A 21,304-nucleotide genomic window follows, 5' to 3' on the forward strand; every position below is an offset into this window, starting at 1 on the left:
CAGAGACCACCAGAGATGGTTTGTTCCCCACCCCATCCCAACAAAACGTTCACTAGTGTAGTGAGTGTAAAAACCCTTGACTGAATATAAAAAATGTTGGCAGCCTAACAACATTTCAACATAAAAAGCCTGTCAATATATGTTCTCGAAGAGTTGCAGGATATCAATTTAAAAACCTCAACATCAAAGTATTACAAATGCATTTTACTTTTACTCTGTTTCCTTTACATGCATCTGCAAGTGCATGCACACATAAACATATGCTTGTGCATGTATGCATGCGTATGCAAAATAGCCTAGCGCATGACATGATTTTTCACAGCACTTAGACAACATGCTCACACTATATGCTTCAGTTAAATGAATCACATAGAAGAGACAGCTGATGAAGGCACCTCTGGTAGGCAAGTGTCCTAGCCAAAGAAAGATTCATTTCTCATCTGCTTAATTCAAGGATCTAGGCAAATACTAACTTTACAGATCCCTGAAGCTTCTAGCAGTATTTAACATTTTCTTACCATCACACATACTCAAATACACAAACCACTTGATCAACACTTCAAATGTTAGGTGTTGCTCTAGCCATAGGCAGCACAGACGTTGTATAATTGATGAGTGCTTTGTTGATATGTTGCACTTAGGTTAAAGCCTCCAATACAGCTAATCTTATACAGGAAGGAAGGAGGAGGAGGAAACACTGCAACAACAGCAACATCAACAACAGTTGCCATAGTAATTCAGTTTCAGTCAGCAGCTGCAGTACTAACACCACAAATACAGCCACACCTACACATGTATAATTATATAAATTAATTTCCTAATGAGTTAGTATTTCCAAAGCATATAACTGCTAAAATAAGAATATGTGCAGACTAATAAAGTATAAAGAGTACAGGTTCATTGCAGGGATATAATCAGAGTTGTGGGTGGAGATGGTGACACTTCCTGAGCAACAACAGTTTTCTTTCTGCCAACCAGTGGCAGTGTAAGGCTTGTTTGGCACTGAAGTATGAATAGGAGATGATTGGGGGGTGGGGGAGCAGAGAAAAAGATCTACAATCATTATCATTGCAAAAAAAACAAAACAAAACAAATGTTGAGATTTGAGCACAAGTGAATTGAGAATGTGAATGATTACCAAAGTCTGCGGTTTATGGATGGAGATAAGGACATGTAATGTGAAGAGAGAAGGAGAGCTTGGTGAAAAAAATAAACCAAAAACATAAGAGGTACTGATTTGGAAATGATCCAACCAAAGAAGAATTAAGAATAATGTATCACGGTCAGATCGAGAAGTATTATTCTTCACTAAAGATATAGTACAAAATGAAGACCTATTAAAAAAATGCTGTCACTGTCTTTACATTAATCCAACATAGAACATTAGACATTAATACTATAAGTCCCTTACATATAAACAAATATCACATTTTTAGATAGAGAGTATTAATCCCAATAACATTACAAGTTAACCCATGTGAAATATAAAAACCAGCTTCCTTATAAAAATATCATTTATCAATTATCAATAATTTAATGGTATATCAGAAGATCAATTACCACTAGACCACCACTAAATTTTAAGAAAATGGGTGGTTTCAAAGTTCTCTCATACTCTTTGAAATGCTAATTTTCTTTAAATAGAATTTTAAGCTATAGACAACAGATTGAAAATATAATCGATTCAAATATCCTGCAATAAAATCAAATGACTAATTACTAATTCTTACAGCATAAGAAAGTATAATCTAATTCTTAGATCGATGGTGTCTTATGTGATGGATTGCATGGTTGTATGGTAAGAAGTTTGTTTCACAACCATATGGTTCAAGGTTCAGTCCTACAAAGTGGGCACCTTAGGCAAGAATATTCTATTGTAGCCTGGAGTCAACCAAAGCCTTGAAAAGGGATTTAGTAGAGAGAAACTGAAAGAAGCCTATCATATACATGTATGTATGTGTACGAGTATAGGTTTGTGTTTATCTTCCAACACTTTGGCAATAAGCAGTTCAGCAATAAGAACCGATAGAATAAGTACCAGACTAAAAAAATAAGTACAGAGGTCACTTTGTTAAATCTGTTAACTAAACCCTTCAAGGTAGTGCCCCAGCATGGCCACAGTCTAAGGACTGAATCAAGACAAATGTAGATAGATACAGAAGTGTGCTAGTTATATACAAAAATGGAAAGCATTAACTAAGAACTCAATATTGTAGTGAAATATTCAACAAAGATATTACATCAAATTTATATTTTTTTGAATATGGACAATAACTTTGAAGTTTTGCCTCTTGAGACTTTTCAAACCGAACGTTTGAAACTTCAAAAGTTACTATAATCTTAACTGTGTGTGTTAGCAAATTCACCCACTTCTGTTATATTATAACTGGATAATAACATCAATAACATGCAAAGAATAATATGACTCATTAGATAGACAAATGATACATAAAGTTTCATAAACTAGCAATGGTTATATATGGAATGAGAATATATGGTATTTATATTCAATAGTATATTATCAGTCCACACAGAATGCAAAAATATGTCTCAATATGCAGGATATGATCAAAAGGCCGCAATGAAGCTCATTTTGCTGGATAGAGAAGATTTAGCACAACAACTATATTGCAAAGTGAAATTGTTGGGGAGAAACATTTTATACAAATAGCCAACTGAATATCCAATGAAATATCCTTCAGTGAGGCAAGCATACTTTCTGATCAGTAAATAAAGCAATTGCTACATATTTAATAATGCCACATGTATTTTCTCTTCTAATATTCTGAATATGGTACAGATTTCTCAACAAAGCTAATATTTTCATTCACTTCTCTTCATATCTAACAATTTTCTGAAGTCTATATAACATAACCAAAATGGGGATCTGTAAAATATAAGAACATTGGGATTTTCAGAGGAAATTATTGCTGTTGCTGATTATCCACAACTTAATTCTGGTTGAACACACGATCAAAAGAATTCCAGTCATGTCCATTCCATTTATTCAAGCACTTTATACCCTGGATTACATTATCCAATGTTTTTTTTTCAAACATGTCAGAGGCTGGTTTACAAGAGATTTACCTTCTTTTCCAGGAAATTAAGTGGCCATGTAGAGTTTCTGTCATGAGCTCATCATAAAATCAACTATGTCATTCATCCCATGTCTTTTAATAAAATATTAAATCATTTTATTTCTGCCATTTACTCATTACAGAAAGCAGTTATCTGTTAATTAACATTTACTTTGGTTGGCAAGGACTAAATAGCAACACATTGAGATATGTTGATATTGTTATTCAAGGTTACCCGCGACAGAAAAGGTGTGATCTCACACATTTTCCTAAAAAAAGGTAATTCATGTAAATAAAAGAAGGCTTATTAAAGGATACAACTTGGTCTGAGACAGGATATGAGGGGTCAGATTTTTGTAGTGACAATAAAATTCATGTAACAAGTCAAGACTTTGAAAAAGATAACAATTTATACTTAGTTAATCCACAAAATTAACTAAACTGTCATTGAAAGCTATGACATGATAAAGTATACTAGCAAGGAATATTAAATGAGTGTGCATCATAATAATTTGTCTAATAGTGTTCATCTCAGTTGGGCAATAGATCAATCAAATTAATAAAGCAGTGAAAATGACTTAGAATGACTTAGGCCTTAAATTTCAAGTTCAAATCCCATAGTGAACTTGGCATTTCAATTTTTCAAGGTTGACAAAATCAAGTACCAGTTCAGATCTAGGGTCAATTTAATCAACCTTCCCTTAAAATTAATGTCCTTATGCCAATGTTAGAAATCAGTATTAACACATCTAACAAATGAAAACATAAAAAGTTGATTATAAAAGCAAAAAACTAATTTTGATGATCATTTTGGTCCAAAATATATTTACTCAAGATTATACAAACCAATTATATATTATTAACCATTTCATTTTTAATATAGACAGACCCATCTTATACCTTAAGACAATGATAATTACATTACCCAATTCTTCATTCACTGAAAATGGGGAGTTATACTACCCTAAACAATCCATAGCTATGAAAACTCCCAGAAGATCCAGCTGAGTGCAGCTTAAGTAACTATGACACAATATCAAGTCAAACACTTATTCTCAGATCAATGATAATAAATTCTGAAAGAGTAGAAGAAAACAATAATTCAATTAGATTTCTTAACAGGGAACCTCTCAGTTAAATGATCAAAGGTTGTAAACAGGATATGCAGAAATATATCGTTCTAAACACATTATCAAGTTATCATCCATCAGTATTGATTTATGATGACTGTAATAAGATAAAACATCAACATGCATAGTATGAACATGCACACACGACACACAAAATCTATCTGAAATCTTTGCCTTCAGAAACTATTACAAGTAATGTTGATAAGCTAGATAGAAAGAAACATGTCCCCTTGAACTGTTAGTGTAAAACACGAGAGTTCATAACTATCTTAAAGACTCATACAAAAAGGAATTGGGAAATGTTCATTTAAACTCATTTAACAGTCTACAGGCTAAATTATAGAATTAATGAGAAACATTCCCTTCCTCACAAATCATTTGCTTCTTTCAAATTAGATTTCACAAGGTACAAGACTAACTTTGTTCAGAGTAGGGAAATGTAAAACTAATTTAACCATTGTCTAGTTTGTGTATGTGTGATACTTATTTTTTGGCTCCAAGTTGATCACCACAAAATTCAAGCTCATAACAGTGAGGAACTGAAATATTTAAAAAGCTACTATGCTAGCAAAATTCTTTTAATTTTTAACTTTTTTCAGTCACCTGGCTGCAATCATGCTGAGGTATTGTCTTCTGAGGTAGTTATGGATGAACTGTCGCCTGTGGGGGGCCTTCTGGATGGCACACATGACAAAAAATTACCTTGAATTTTTCTTGGCCCACTAGATGATGAGCCATACTCCAGGGGACCAATTTCTCAAAAAAGGTTTCCCATGCCTGTTCTAAAGTGTAGTCAGTTAATTCAACCCTAATACTCATTTTAGTGACTTTGGAAAGATGCAATGCAAAATTAATCTTGGTTGACTTGAACTCATAACCAAACGTCAAAAAGTATACTGTCTGATACTCTATAGTTTCTACTGTCCACCTGTAACATCAGAGCCTTTTCAATTTTTCCCAAACTTCCATCTACACTTCATTAAATTCAAATTTACTATTACAAGAATTACTGTTAAAACTTTGCTGACAAGAACAGCAAGACTTTCCGGCTCTGTCCAAAACCAAGAAATTCTATGTTTTGTCATCTGTAGAAACTAATTCTTAACAAATAGAATGATTGTAAAGGGAAATTTGCAAAACATTTCTCCTTAATTTCAAAGTATACAGGCACTTGTACTTGAAGAATAGCATTTATAGCTCCCAGCTATATTTATTAACTGTCAACAAGTCTTACTAAAATAAATTCTAACATCTGCAAATAATCAAAACAAAAAATAAAGAAACCTCAAAATAAACACTTTAAACTCATTCTGACAAGTAGCTTAAATTTCTGTTATGATAAAGGATGGCAGGGAGGTAGGGATTTTTTTCTTCATATTTATTTCTCCTGTCCTCTTCCCCAGCTAATAACATTTATTTAGTCATTACAAACTCTGTAAGTAATTTAAAAAAAAAAAAAACAAGCAACAAGGAAATTATTTTAAAAAGAGCAAAAACTTTTCTTTAATTCAATAAATTACTTGAATTCACCACACTAGTAAGGAGGATATTAAATTAGAAATAGCTTAAAATGTTTTGACATGAAAAATTTGTGAACAACCAAGATTAAAACCTCACTCAATACTTGCCACCATGTAGATAAATGTAAGAAGGTGGCAGAGTGCCAAGTCAGAAATTCTCATAGCATGAACAACTGAGACAGCTATCTTACACAAGATATTATTGACAGATTAGGCAGCTTACATATAACAACCATTATTATTATTATTATTATAGTCCTAAAACAATCAGACCTGATCATAATTCTTCAACAATTAGATTTCTTACTCATATTTGAAATTAAGTAATTAGTTTGATTTACCAAATTTTGATCTCAACAAAATAAAAATAGAGTAAAAAAAGAAAAAATTAATGGGAAAATAGATACAATTATCTAAAGAAACAAGTTAACATTAGGTAAATAACTCAATGATAATAGAGAGAGAAATGTCGTCATTTATCTGTAATGCCATTTTCTATTCTGAGAATGAGAACACATAACGTCTCTGTGGAAAAAGGCCAAAGACAGAGCACAATACGAAAGTGTAGAAAAGAAACTAGCACATGCGTGTGTGCATACTCACACTCACACACAACAAATGTATTCAAATTGCAATAATTCTGAGAATATATCATTATACATGTTTCTTGTAAACTAGATCAGAGATCATGAAAGAATCCTAACTACATACACCAGAAACATGTGGCTTATTCTCAAATGTCCTATTACTTTAAGGGTGTTTGTGTGTCAGTTTTAACACACACACACACACAAATATAAATTTAGAGCTTGGTTTTTCATGCTTGCAAAGCTTGTTGGATCAAGTCTGGTATGAAGTATATTGGCAAAAACCCTGTTTAATATTAAGGCCATTCACTCTCAAATGACCCTGTCCACCTTGCACTCATTAAAAAGTTTATTTCAGTAAGCATCGAGTGCAGTGTCCATTTTAGATATGGACTTTTTAACTCTAGTAGTGGATCTTACAAGACATTGCTCATCATAAATAGGCCTTCGCCTTTACAATAATAACATATCAATCATCGTAGATAGTACTAAGTGCACCATATAGTACACTAAGCATATCAAAACTATATTACTCACACCTGAAGATTATGTAACAAAAAATTTAATATCAAATAAATTGTTATATAATCAGATAGGCCTACAGTTTTTTAAATTTATTAAAAAAATCTTTTTTTAAAGAAGTGTGACAGATGTTCATGAATGTAAGTCTCATTTCTCTATACCAATAATGTTTATTCACTGTCTGATACAGCTTGGTGCCATTATTATTGCAGGCATTACAACAGTCAGAACACAAAGAGCCAGATGAGATACCACAAGACATCATCTTGTCTGACTTTCTAACAGTCCCACTAATACACAGCACTGGAATGATACATTTTAACTGACTCTAAAACAAAAACAAAGTTGACCTTGGTGGGATTTGAACCCAGAGTGCAAAGACTTGAAACAAATACTATGAAGCACTCAATCCAACACCTAGACAACTTAGCCAGTTCACTACATTCATACATATGTGCCATACAAAATGTCAAAAAGAGCTGGATGCAATGTGTGTGAGAGAGAGAGAGAGAGAGAGAGAGAGAGAGGGGTTGCATATAACTGATCGAGTTTATTTTAGTGCAGCACTGAATTTCAAACCTTAACCCTTTCATTAGTCAATGTCTGTTGAAATAGTCTGGCTTTGTTTCAATTAATTTTGAAAATAGTGAGAAATTTAGTAAAATAACATCCTGATGGAATGTTTTAATTCAGATCATTTTAAAGCAGAATTTGTATTATAGAACCAAAGGTGGTCTCAGGCAGGTTTGTATGAAACGAGTTAATATAACGAGCTTGGTGAAGGCCAATTAAACAAGGCTAATTCTTTCTCAATAAACACCAAACTAGTCAGTGGTTTCTAAAGACTAAAAAGTTAACAAGTTACAGAACACAAAGCCATCACAAATATACACATAATCCTATAAAAATCTATAGTAGCAATATCTAATCATGTAAAAATACACGCACAAACAAACTGAACCTTCACTAACCATTACTCAAAGCAGATAATATTAGAATAAAAGAAAAATTATATTATTTACATCAAATATCGATATATTAATTAGCATAGCATACACAACTATATTCTTAATTAGCATAGTGTACATAAATATATTCTTTGTTCGAAAAAGGTAAATAAAAAGCAAGTGGTAAACATTAGCAACTCAAAGGGGGATAATTTAATGAAATTTACTTTAAAAAAATTTAATTCTCGTGAATGAAGGAAATAAATCTGATCTTTGTTAGTTAGAGTTACAATGTCAAGACATGTTTCAGTCTAATTGGTGCTTGTCCATGAAGTATGGGCAATAGGAACCTGCTTCATCAGTAAAAAGAAGATTTTTACATGTAGAAAGAAGTGTTCGTGAACATTTTTGGCCAGTAAATAATTTGCATAACACTTGAAATGTTTTACATTATTTAGCCAAAAGAATAACTCAAACCAAAAAAAAAAACTCTACATTAGTGATAGATTTTTTTTAACTTGGCATGTTTAAATTGTAATTTCCTTAATAATCCAGTTATTAGAGTGTCACACGTATTTTAGTTTTAAGTAAATATTAATAAGGATAAACTTTTTACAACATGATATTGAGGAGGTATTTTTTTCGATGTCCATTGGATGCTGTAAAAACTAACAGCATGTCACTGCTGATGCATGTGTCACCAGTTCTCCATTACCACTCTATGTAGTCACTCAACCTGCTAGCAATAGCAACCAAGTTGGTCTCAAAAGATAATGTTAATGTCCTAAAAAGGATGGATATACTGAACAATATAATCACACAAACACGAAGACACATATACACAAATACATAACTACTACTACTACACACACACACACACATATATCAGAATGAACATGAACAGAATGCATTTGATCATATGGCAGATCTTTTTGGTCAGAGCTGTCCTAGAGTCAAGAGAAAGAGAGACAAGATAAAAAAATTTATATGAGTGGGAGTGAAATAAAATGAAATAGCAGAAACACGTTTTCACTAGCAAATAATTCTGATGGAGGAAACGTATCAATAGACAAACGAGTAAAGCTGCATTATAATATTAATAGTAAGATTAAAAGGAGGAGGCACATTAATGAACAAGCTGACAAAAGCTTGTGTGAATGGGGGAAGAGGGAAAAAAAAAAAAGCAAAAAGTTGAGACAGCTGCTTGAACACAAAATAGGTCACTCTTACAACCAATAATGTGTTGAATAGTTTCTGAATAATAACCTATAGGCTTACTAGTTAACTACTTTGCATTTGTTATAAACCAGAGTTTGTAGAAAGTAATGACTAATAGGGTAAATATGAAAATAAAATATTACTGAGGATAATTCGAATTGTTCAAATAGTAACTCCCAAGTAATTAATATATATATATATATATATATATATATATATATATATACACACACACACACATAATTATTTTAATGATTATAGCCTCGATTTATATATATATATATATATATATATATATATAGAGAGAGAGAGAGAGAGAGAGAGAGAGAGAAAGAGGGGGAGAGAGGGAGAGAGAGATCATCATTTAGTGTCTGTTTTCTATGTTGGCATGGGTTGGACAGTTTGAGTCGAATTACTAAGCCAGTTAGGTGTACCAGGCTGAAGTCTGATATATATATATATATATATATACATACATGCACTTAGAGTTAAGAATGATGTATAAATTCTCTTTCTCTCTCTCTTTGTATGAAGGCTAGGGTCCTTTATATAGAAAAGTGACCAATAGAGAAAATAGGTACCATAGTAAAACAAGGAAAACTTGTAAAAGTGCTAGATGCTTTTTTTTTTTTTTTGAAACCAAAACATAAATAAATATTCTGAAATTTAGTTAAAAAAGAATTAGGTTTATAATACTAGATCTAAATTCCAGACTACAAAATATATTAAAAGTTAAAAAAAAAAAAAGACATACCAACAGATTAAGGTCCACATGGATCTAATGTCACAGTGAGACTAAATACTTACAGACATGATCAGGGGTTGCTAGGATAGGCTACAAGTAGCAGATTACACTACTTTTCAGGACAGCATGAAACTATTTTTTTTTATAAATTCTATTTTATTGGGGTTGTTTACTATTTTAAAATATTAATTTTTAAAGTTAAGAATCATGTTGAATATCATAACTAAGTAAATCAGTATCAAACCACAGGCAATATAATATATATATACATACACACACACACACACACACACATAAATATTTATTTATTTTTAAGTATATAATTATAAAATACAATTATAATTAAGGGTGCTGGAATGCCAGTACCTATACACTAGAAGTAGATGTCAAATACTTACAATACACTCTAAATTTGTTCTAAAAATTAATTTTAGAGATATGGCCATTTTTTGTATGTTAGCCACTGATATAATCATTTTATTGATTATATCCTCAATTTATATATATATATATATAGGGAGAGAGAGAGAGAGAGAGAGAGAGATCATCATCATCATCATCATTTAGAGTCTGTTTTCAATGTTGGCATGGGTTGGATGGTTTGAGTGGAACTGGTAAGCCAGAGAGCTGTACTAGGCTCCAGTCTGGTTTGGCTTGGTTTCTACAGCTGGATGCCCTTCCTAATGCCAATCACTCCAAGAGTATGGCAAATACCTTTTACATATCACCAGCACTGGCCACAAACATGACTTCACTTAGTTTGGCATGACTTCTCAAGCACAGCAAATTGCCAACAGTCTCAATCACTTGTTAACACCTCTGTGAGAGCCATGCATACAAATATATATATATATATATACATATCATGCAACTCTTCTGAACGATCCTCTTGTTTAAGTCGGTGAATGCTGCCATAATCCTTGCAATGTTTTGAGTGGCACAAGTGCTTCAAAAGCAGAACATCCCTGGAAGGCAATAAATGATCTGGAAGACCTGCCACGAGCGTCACACCAAGAAATATGGAGAAAATTCCTCAGCTTGTACATTGATTGAGGACAATCAATGACATTTCTGATGTTGGGCTGTTGTATGGGTCTGTACAGGTAATCCTAATGCCTGAACTGAACATGCAATGTGTCTGTCAAATTTGTTCCCTGCCTGCTGACCACTGGACAGAAAGAACATTGCATTAAAGTCTGTCAAGATCTCTATCAGCGTGCTGCTGATGACCCATCATTCCTGTCAAGGATCATCACCTGTGATGAGAATTGGGTCTACAAGTACGACCCCTGAGATGAAACAGCAGGCGTCACAATGGAAGAGGCCTTCATCTCTATGACTAAAGAAGGTACAACAGAGTCACAGCTCAGTCAAGAGCATGCTCATGATTGTTTTTCGACATCTGCAGTATCGTGCATCAAGCATTCATCCCCCAAGGTCAGACCATCAATCGAGAGTTCTGCTGCGCCATTCTGAAGCGTTTGAGGGAGGATCTTCAGTGAAAGTGAGTGGATCTGTGAAGTGCAAAGAATTGGATTCTTTGTGACAACAATGCACCCTGTCACTGAGCTCTCCTCACTCATGAGATTCTTGCCAAAGACAACATGGCATCACTTCTGCACCCACCTTACTTGCCAAATTTAGCACCTGCAGACTACCATCTCTTCGCCAAGATGAAAAGGCAACTCAAAGGTTGCTGTTTTAATACCATTGTTCAAAGATCCAGAGTGAATCGCAGAAGGTCCTTGACTCGCTCATGGAAAGTGGTAGGAACACTGGGACTGGTATACTGCTGTATAAGGAAACTATTTTGAAGGAGATTATGTTAAAACTTAGGTAAATAAGTTATTTTGTATCAAACATAACTAGTCTGGGAACTTCTTGATACCACCTAGTCATGACAACACAATTGGCAGTTTCCCATTTAGTGTGTTAGTAGTGAGAAAGATTAATAGACCCTTCCAACCCAAGCTTATAAGGAAAAACAGATGTAAAATGAGGATGATGATGGGCATACAATCATGAGTGACATAGACATTTGCTTTGTAACCACATTGTTCTTAGTTTCAGTCCTACTTGGCATGAGAGCCTTGTGGAATTGAGTAAGCAAAAACTTGATGCATATGCATACTTATATACATACATATATACACTTTTACATATACACATGTATGTGTGTGTGTGTGTGTGTGTGTGCAAGTGCACACACATAGGGCAACTTTTAGTTTCCTGTATTGAAATCAATCTAAATCCTTGAAGGCAGTGTAAGTAAAAGGATATAAGAATAAAATCATAATAAATTTTGAGAAACATCTTCCTTCTAGAATTAACTGGTTTCTAAGTAAATAATATCAGATAGTGTAATCTCTAATTTGAGACAGAAAATAATAAGCAGTCTAGTAACAGGTCTCAAACCATACGGATATTTTTTGCTGGATAACTGTGTTACCAATTGCAAAGTGCTTATCATGACATCTGCAATGAGCAAGAGATATGGGCTTTGGGCCCTGGCAATGGACCATGCTGTTCTTTTGTCTTAAATTGGTGCTTTTAATATCTAATAAGAGTCTACTGTAAATTTATTTACTATGAAACTGAAATTTCATAAATAAACTTCAGTAAGTGGATATCATCATTGTTGTCGTAACACTTTTCCATGCTTGCATGGGTCAGAAAGAATTTGTTGAAGCAGATTTTCTGTAATGGGATGCCCTTCCTGGTGCCAACTCTCACATGTTTCTAAGTAGGTTAATATTTTCTCATGACCAGACATGTTTTCATGGAAGATTTGAAACAATTAACACTATTTGTATGATGGTGACATTTGTTTACAATTATTATGTGATGCCAAGGCAAGGAAGCACAAACACATTCACATAATATGAAGAGATTCTTGTTTCTGTCTACCAGATCTACCCATAAAGCTTTGATCACCCTGGGACTGTAGAAAAAGACACTTGCTCAAGGTGCTACACAGTGGCACTGAACTGGAAACCACATGGCTGGAAAGCAAAAAGCAATTGTATATACTGCTGCGTTGTGTTCATTGTCTGCGGAAGCAGCCTGTTGAAGAGGAAGACCAAGAAAGAAAAGAGAAGAAGTGGTAAAGGTTGATCTCAAAATCTTGAAACATCTGGTAGAAATGACAGAGGGAATGGAATAAGTGGCAAGATGTTGGACAAGAGAAGACCCATCCAAACCATGCAATTATGGAAGAGATATAAAATATGACAGAAAAATGAAAGACAAAGTTGAATGAAGCTGAATATGATGAACTCAGAAAATAGCTATGTAAAGGTAATCACTGACAGTCATTCAGTCAAGTGCACATAACCAATCACAGCACATCTACATTTCCATAATTATCATAGAAAATCAAATTATATATCTTCTTTTACTTTTGTTTCAATCTTTGGATGAAACCCTTGAAAGGTTTATTTGAACAAACTGCCTCCAGTAGTTATTCTTTAAAATAAAGTTTGGTACTTATTTTATCAACCTCTTGTACTGAACTGCTAAGTTAGAGGAACATAAACAAACCAACTGGTTGCCAAGTAGTGGGGGGAGATGACAAACACAAATACTCACATACACAGGCATGAGCACACGCACGATGAAGTTACATAGCTCCCATGTTCCAAATTCACTCAGAAAGTATTAATTGGCCTGGAGCTATAATTGAAGACATTACTTGCCTCTGGCCCAAGATGTTATGCAGTGGGACTGAACCCGAAACCATGTAGTTGCAACGCAAGCTTCTTAACCAGACAGTTATCCCTCCACATATATATCTCTCTTCACTTTCATTTCCCATTCTCACTTTCTATTTCAGTAAATTGAAATATGACTAATTAATTGGAAATTTTAAACTACTAAAATCACTATAAATGATTCAAAGTTTTTACAACCCCGTCTTTAAAATATACAACCCCCAGCCACCTAAAAACAAGACAAAATCATACAAACATACCACTGTGAAATTGTGAGAACCTTTTGACTGAAAAAAAGAGAACTGCACCAGTTACAAATACATTTTTTTCTTCCTAAATCCTCACTACAAGTTTTAGAAATTACCCTTCCACTGGCTCTACCACTTCGTTCATTAGGTCACCCATGTACTAGCATAGCAGTAGTCTCTAACCTTTCCTTCCAGGTCACTCATACTCAGTTTTCATTGGTGCATTTAATACAATTGTACACATTAAATGATATTTCTCCTGTCAGTCAACAAGTCTCCACATCCTCCTACCAACATGGATTTCATCACATTCTACAATAAAAATGAGAATCTGGTGACATTTAACAAAAGCAAAATACAAACACACTTACTGAAAATACCACCACTACCAAACTAATTACGAACAACTTTAAATTACAAGAATCTTACCCACCCCTATTAGCATTCCTGGAAACCACAAATTCTCTGAACCAAAAAAGGGAGATTCTGCATAATTGCCTGATCTGTCAAAAGTAGCGACCAAAACTTCATCAAACCCTTTACAATAGCAACTTCAAACAGTAACAAGCTCAGCTTGTTCTATTTTTCAGCCAAATCCTAAATTCTCACCCAAAATAAGAACCAGATGAGACAACAAAGAAGGTTCAATGAAGATATTTAACCTATTAAGGGTAGTAGACATACATATCTGCCAACCTAGTCTTAAATATGGTCTATTTCAAAGTAATTCTCAGTACTGACTTAATACTAAAACTTAACCATATTAGCTCACCTCATTTTGTCATCAATATCAGAACCTTTCTATTTCAGTACAATGATCATTACATAATGATGTTGACAAAGTTATTTCTTCAATGAACCACAGCAAAACAACGGAAACAGCTGAAATCTGATATCTTCATGTTTTGGGGGAGAAAAATTATTTCTTTTTACATACAGTAGACTGCATGAAAAAAATTCACAGAAAATACAGCGCAGAATATAGCTTATATAATAATTATTTCATAATAATGATTTTTTATATACTAACAAGAGGCTGTATTTTTTGCAGAGAGAAGATCATAGCCAATTGAACTGAGTTTGGTATATATGTGGCACGTAAAAAGCACCCACTACACTCTTGGAGTGTTTAGCGTTAGGAAGGGCATCCAGCTGTAGAAACTCTGCCAAATCAAGATTGGAGCCTGGTGCAGCCATCTGGTTTGCCAGCCCTCAGTCAAAATTGTCCAACCCATGCTAGCATGGAAAGCGGACATTAAACGATGATGATAATGATGATGATATAGTATAAAGAGAATGGAAAGGCGAGTTGGCTACAGCATGATCTGACAGTACAATGTTAAGTGAGTCTATGGTTCAGCCTCTGTCTGGTTTCTTTTTATTAAATTCCATCAGCTCATCATTTTCAATATCATTTATAGTTTCTAAAATCTCAGTTACCAGCTTCCTCTTCACAGTTAACATCATCATCAATAATAATGATATCAGTTTACAGGGTTTAACTGAACTTTACCAAATGATTTGATTAATTAGTTCATTAACAGAAAAAGTTTCTCAAAATAATCTGATGAGGAAATCCACTAGGCAAAGCCATAAAAACAGACATTATATAAATATATAAGCTCAGATATGGCGATGCAGTTAAGGTGTTTGCTCCCCAACCATATGATTTTGGGTTCAGTCCTATTGTGTGACATGTCTGCTTGGGCTCTGCACTTACAAAAGGATTAAGAGTGAAATTTGGTAGACTGAAATTGAAAGAAGCCTGTCATATATATATATATAGTGTGTGTGTGTGCACATATACACAACATATATATATATTGGCATTAGCAAGGGCATCCAGGTGTAGAAACCATGCCAAATCAGACTGGAATCTGGTGCAGCCCCTCAGCTTACCAGCACTGGTCAAACCATCCAACCCATACTAGCATGGACAATGGATGTTAAATGATGATGATGATGCTATATATAGTGTGTGTGTGTGTGTCTCTTATTTTGAGATTACACAATAGTCATAAAAGAGCATCATCATCAAGCAAGTGGTAACATTCATTTCTAACCTTCCATGAAATATGTCCAGCCACTGGAAAATATCTCCCTGATTGGGAACAGGTGAGGATTTGTGACATAAAGGGCATCCAGTCACAAAAAAAATGTACCTTGATGGATCTCATCTGACATAAGGAAGCAGGGAAAATAGGACATCAAAACTATGATTTGCATATAAAATGTATATACAGAATGTCAAGTCATATTCAATTACAAGTGGCAGTTTATACACACAGACACACACACACAACTTTGAGCTCACTTCTGTTATGTCACTTAGAATTACGGTTAGGGTTAGGCACAAGGCCTGAAATTTTTGGGGAGAGGGCCAGTCAATTAGATTGAACCCTTTATGCAACTGGTACTTAATTTATCGACCCCGAATGGACAAAAGGCATGTCACTTAGAATAATGTCTTAACTACAGTGTCAAGTTAACCAACACCTTGTGAGTAGAATTAAGTAGACAGGAGTGTGTATGCCTGTATGTATGTATGTGACCCTAAGTTTAAACCAGCTTCAAGCTTGGTGTTGCTTAAGTTATGTCCTATTACGTCCTTAGCAGTTCAACAAATAAAAACTGATAAAACTAGTTCCAGACCAAAATAAATACTGGGGGCCAATATAATCAACAAAAACCCTTGAATGTGGTGCATGTAGTGCAGTGTTATGACTAGAATAAATAAATATATAAAACTTTTATAGAGGACATCATAGAGGAAAAAAAAACTAAGAACTATTTGTTTTACACAAATAATTAATAATATCAAATACACATTGGTCAGGTTATCAAAAGGAAGATAAACCAAAACAGTTTAATCCTGTATCTAACGACTGAAAAATATCCTTAGATTAAGTTCAATATAACTTAGATATCTAAACAATGAAATGTATGTTAGTATTTTTTTTCCTGGTGCAAAGAAAACATCAAATTTATCCTTGAGACACAAATAAATTTGCACTGTCGAGTTGCAAGTTGTTATGATGGCAGCTTAAGCTCAAAGGAACTTTACTTAAATAACACTAAGATATATGATGTCTGCAGATCAACCACCTCCAAAATAAATGAGCAAGGTTAACAGAACACCAGGCAACACACTGAGAGGTGCAATGTAACATTTTGGGAATGTTACATGGGATGCAGTGCAGCAGCCAGAGCATGCTGTAGGGGTGGGCTGGGTGGGGGATGCAGTGTGTCAGTTGGAGTACATTGTATGGGGATGCAATTTCAGCAGCCAGGGTTCTTTGTTTAAGGGTATAGAGCATAGGTTGGGGATCTTTATATGAAGGTGCACAGTGCAACAGTCGGGATATATTACATGGAGAGGCAGTGAGAAAACTGGAGCATGTTGCATGAGGGTGCACTGAGGCAGTCAGGGACTGCAACAACTCACTCACTATTTTCAATTGTTGATAAATAACACAATAATGGGATTCATTCAGGAGAACTCAGTCAACATGACTGCTTCTCTACCAATTTGTGGTTATGCGCTAAAATTACAAAAATCACGACTACTGCTGGACAACCCTGATGGAGTGAACCTATGATCAAAAGAATTCCAGCAATGACCATCCCATTGCAAGCAATCAAGGATCACATAAATAACATGTCCTTTTTTATTACTGACTGTGAGGTTATGATTTGAGACAGATTTAGCTGCTATTTCTAGCTCATCATTCAACCACATAAAGACTCCCTCATTTGTTTCTTCAGACAAAAATGCATTGCAGTATTTGTTCTGACTCTTTGCTTTCTGAGTTCAAATCTCAATATGGTCCCTTACTCCAAGTTTCAGGCCTTATGCTTAGACAAGAAATAATTACTAAAGGGCAATGGGTTAGCAAAAATTGTTAGAAAATTGGAAAATAACTTTGCAGTATTTCTTTCAACTCCTCATACTCTGAGTTCAAATTCTATTCAAGTCAACTATGCTGTCATTCCACTGGAAACAATAAAATAAATTACCAATCAAATACGGAGTTGATGGTACTTTCAACTCCTTTCCTCAAACTGTTTGGCCTTGTACTCAAATTAGAAACAATTATCATTATTATTATTATTATTATTATTATTTAACAGATTGGAATAATCAGACAAAATGTATTAGGATATTCAGTTTGGTTTATCTATATTCTCAGTTTAAATTCTGCTTGGCCCATTTCATCTTACTTATCTCAAGGATTATTAATAGAAGTACCAGTAGTTGATTCTGGTCAAGGAACTTGAGACTACTGTCACTTTGCAGCAATTGGATTTCTACCATGTATTTTTCCCACTCTTTCACAAGCTTGTAGTGGTGAGCCTATGACTTACATCAACTAATTTAATTACCAGTAATTTACTAAAACAATCATGGAAAGAAGAAGGGGAAAAAAAGGAGAATAAAAGAAAAGAAAAGATAGAAAGAAAGATCTAAAATTATGCAAAATAGAAAGTATTGACAATGTGGCCTTTGCTGGTTGAGTCACCACTGCCAAACTAATGCCCTTATAACAGGCAAATATTGATGTTTGTATGTCCTCAGAGTGACTGGAATACTAATGCTGAGCATGCATACACATACACACACACAGAGGACATTGTGGGTGGTACAGAAGTTGGTTTTCACTTTTCCTATAACTGTTTATCAGGTTTTCACATTTTTTTCCCCACCTTCATCTTCAAACAACTGCAAATGAAAACAGACAGAACTCACAATGCATTACTATTTCTTCGTGTTATGGTTTAAAGTGGAAATTAACAAGCAGCTTCTCTATTTCGACCTTGATATCTGCCAGATATTACATAACATCGACTCCTGCATATAATAAAACAATTATAAAAGATAAGGTACATGGGAGGAAACAAAAAAAAAAAAGAGACATAAACAAAATAAAGCACAACCAAACTATCACATTACAAACAAATACCTTTACAACAAGTTGAAAACATAGCACACAACACGCGTATGCATTTATGTATGTATTGGGATATCTGAAAAGACTTTCTTGAAATGTATACAAATAGAAGTGAATTTTGCTTTCTTTTATCAAGAGTTTAGGCAATATTCCAAACATTACACAAAATAAGTCTAACAAAGTGTAATTTGTAATCTAATTAATACCTTGGTCTATCCATGTGGTGACTAGCCAGAACTAATACCTAATGTGATAAATGTAGATTGTTAAATAAAATTACAATACACACACGTATGTACAAATATATATATATATATATATATATATATATATATATATATATATATATTAAAACAATTTGTTCCACCTTAGATAAACCAAATGACATTGGTTCGATGTGCAAACAAGTAGTTTGGTCCTTGCTTTCTCACATGCACACTCCCCCCCTCCTCCACCTCCTTCTTTCGCTCACTACTGACAAATTGTTTTTGAATGTAGCTATGAAGTAGTCTCAATTTCACTTATAAGGCAATATATAAGGGTCCTGGGTCCTGAAAATATTTACATAAACTGTCTGCTCATGTGTAAGGCTTTATTCAAATGAAAATAAACTATTTTAATCTGTATCAAATATCTTATTGAATAGTGAACTACTAAATCCCCCAATTAAGATAATGAGAGAGAGAGAGAGAGAGAGAGAGAGAGAGAGAGTGTTTTGAATTAATAATAATAAGCGTTCTACATTTGTACTGATGTTTTAATCTCTCCCCAGACACCAGTAGAAAGTAGAAATCTATTAAGTATCATCATAAATAAACAATTAAAAATTATGAAAAAAAAAAAAAATTCACAATGCCATATGCGGAAGAGGAGTCCATGTCAATTTTTTGTAAAACAAGCAAAAATATGTGACTGAAAACACAATCAAACGTGTTTAGCTGTCATTAGCAGGTATGACCTGGAAAGTTAAGAAACACTGAACTTTCCTCTTTTTCTTTCATACACTTAAAATTAATTATTCTATACTCTTGTTTGTTTGTACAGTTTTACTTTTTTGACATCTTTCGGATCCAATTTGCATGAGCAAGAATGGTAGTTAAATGTTGGTTAATAACAGAATGTTGGTGAAGACTGATGAATCAATGAGCAGTTAGGTAGTTAATAATCTCTGAGATTTAATCCTGATTTCCATATTTGAAGAATTTTGATAAGATAGTTAGTAAAAGGATAATGAGACACATCTAAATCTGCAAAATATCTGGTGAGCATCATATTTGATCAGTGATACTTGTCCAATGAGAACCGATTGAGATGATCATTCATAAAAGCACAACGAACTCTAGTTTGTCACTATATATATATAAAACACTCCTCTAATGACACCTGCTATCAAAAACAAAAACAATTGCAGACAATTCATGGAACACACACATACAGACACACACACTCATACAGATAATAGTCGGGCAATGTATGTTATACAGCATTAACGTATAAACAGATGTTTTTTTGTAGATTCTAAGTATGAAAATAGCGTTTGCTAGAGTTAAGCTGCAACACCAAGATAAACAAATCTCTCCATTGAAGCACTTCAAACAAACAGCAAGCTGTTGTTTTAGCATATATTTCTTAAGATATGAGCTAGTTAACATATCACTTTAAGAAGTCGGGTAAAAACTTTTCATTGGGATTTATTTCACATCATTTGGGGTTAGAAAATACAACTAAATAAAATGAAATAAAAAAAATTTTTAAATATGTTATCAACTACATTTTCAACTAATCCAATTACTATACTCATGCTTCAACAGAAACACTGATTAAAATAGAAAAACTGTCGCTGTTAGATTATAAAGCTTCAGACCATTAATTCAATTATGTCATTTACAGCATGGAAACATGAGAATGCTATATATCAAAACATGTATTGAGATCCATCATCATGATTATTAGTTCCAATGATAATGACTAGGATAATTATGGGACTTAAAGGATTGTAGTTAGTTATTTTCACTTTTGTTTCAATATCAGATTGCAACCATTTCTCTTTATCTTTCAAGAGCAAGAAGGCAATATTTACAAGGCAAACAACCAACTGAGGAATCAACAATTCATATTATATTGCTACATACACTGTGTGCAAGACCAAGACATTTAACTAAAGGAGCTGAATTCATCTATATGTAAGTAAATATTACAGGTGGTGTAATTTGCCGCAAAAATCTCACTGTGGAATTATTGCACATTTTGAAAGGCCAACAGTGTTGAGTTCAATTCTTACCACAGGAAAATCTATTTGTAATAAATCAGTGGTCATAGCCAGAGGGAATTCTAGCTTTCATCTACCTAATGCAGTGGAAACTGGAGTTAAGCTTATGTCTCTGTATGCCATAAGAATAATCTCCTTCAAAAGAATTATTCATAGCAGCAGAAGCTGGTAGAATCATTAGCATGCAGGACAAAATTCTTAGCAGCATTATTTTTGGTTTTATGTTCTGAGCCCAAATTCTGCCAAGAGAAACTTTGCCTTTTTGGGGTTGATAAAATAAAGTACCAGTTGAGTAACTAGCCCCACCACCACCCTCCTAAAATTCCAGGCCCTGTGCCTATAGCAGAAAAAAAAACAACAACTCTTTCCTGATTCCAACTTA

The 21,304-nt window shown here is 33.8% G+C and overlaps 1 protein-coding gene across 5 annotated transcripts in view; it reads right to left on the bottom strand.

Annotated features, from left to right (window-relative positions):
• The window catches only part of LOC115218018 (C-myc promoter-binding protein), a 167,549-nt gene that overhangs the window by 102,803 nt on the left and 43,442 nt on the right, over nt 1–21,304 (bottom strand). Inside the window, exon 2 of one of the 5 annotated variants that reach the window (XM_036507871.1) lies at nt 18,452–18,553. The exons of 3 other annotated variants lie outside the window; for them this stretch is intronic. The gene's annotated coding sequence lies outside the window, so the exon portion shown is untranslated. Of the gene's footprint in view, nt 1–13,887; nt 14,017–18,451; nt 18,554–21,304 lie in introns of those variants that run through there. One more of the 5 variants, XM_029787766.2, reaches the window with a different exon arrangement.

The sequence above is a fragment of the Octopus sinensis genome, linkage group LG12 (assembly GCF_006345805.1).
Source record: "Octopus sinensis linkage group LG12, ASM634580v1, whole genome shotgun sequence".
In the NCBI taxonomy this organism is placed as follows: Eukaryota; Metazoa; Mollusca; class Cephalopoda; order Octopoda; family Octopodidae; genus Octopus; species Octopus sinensis.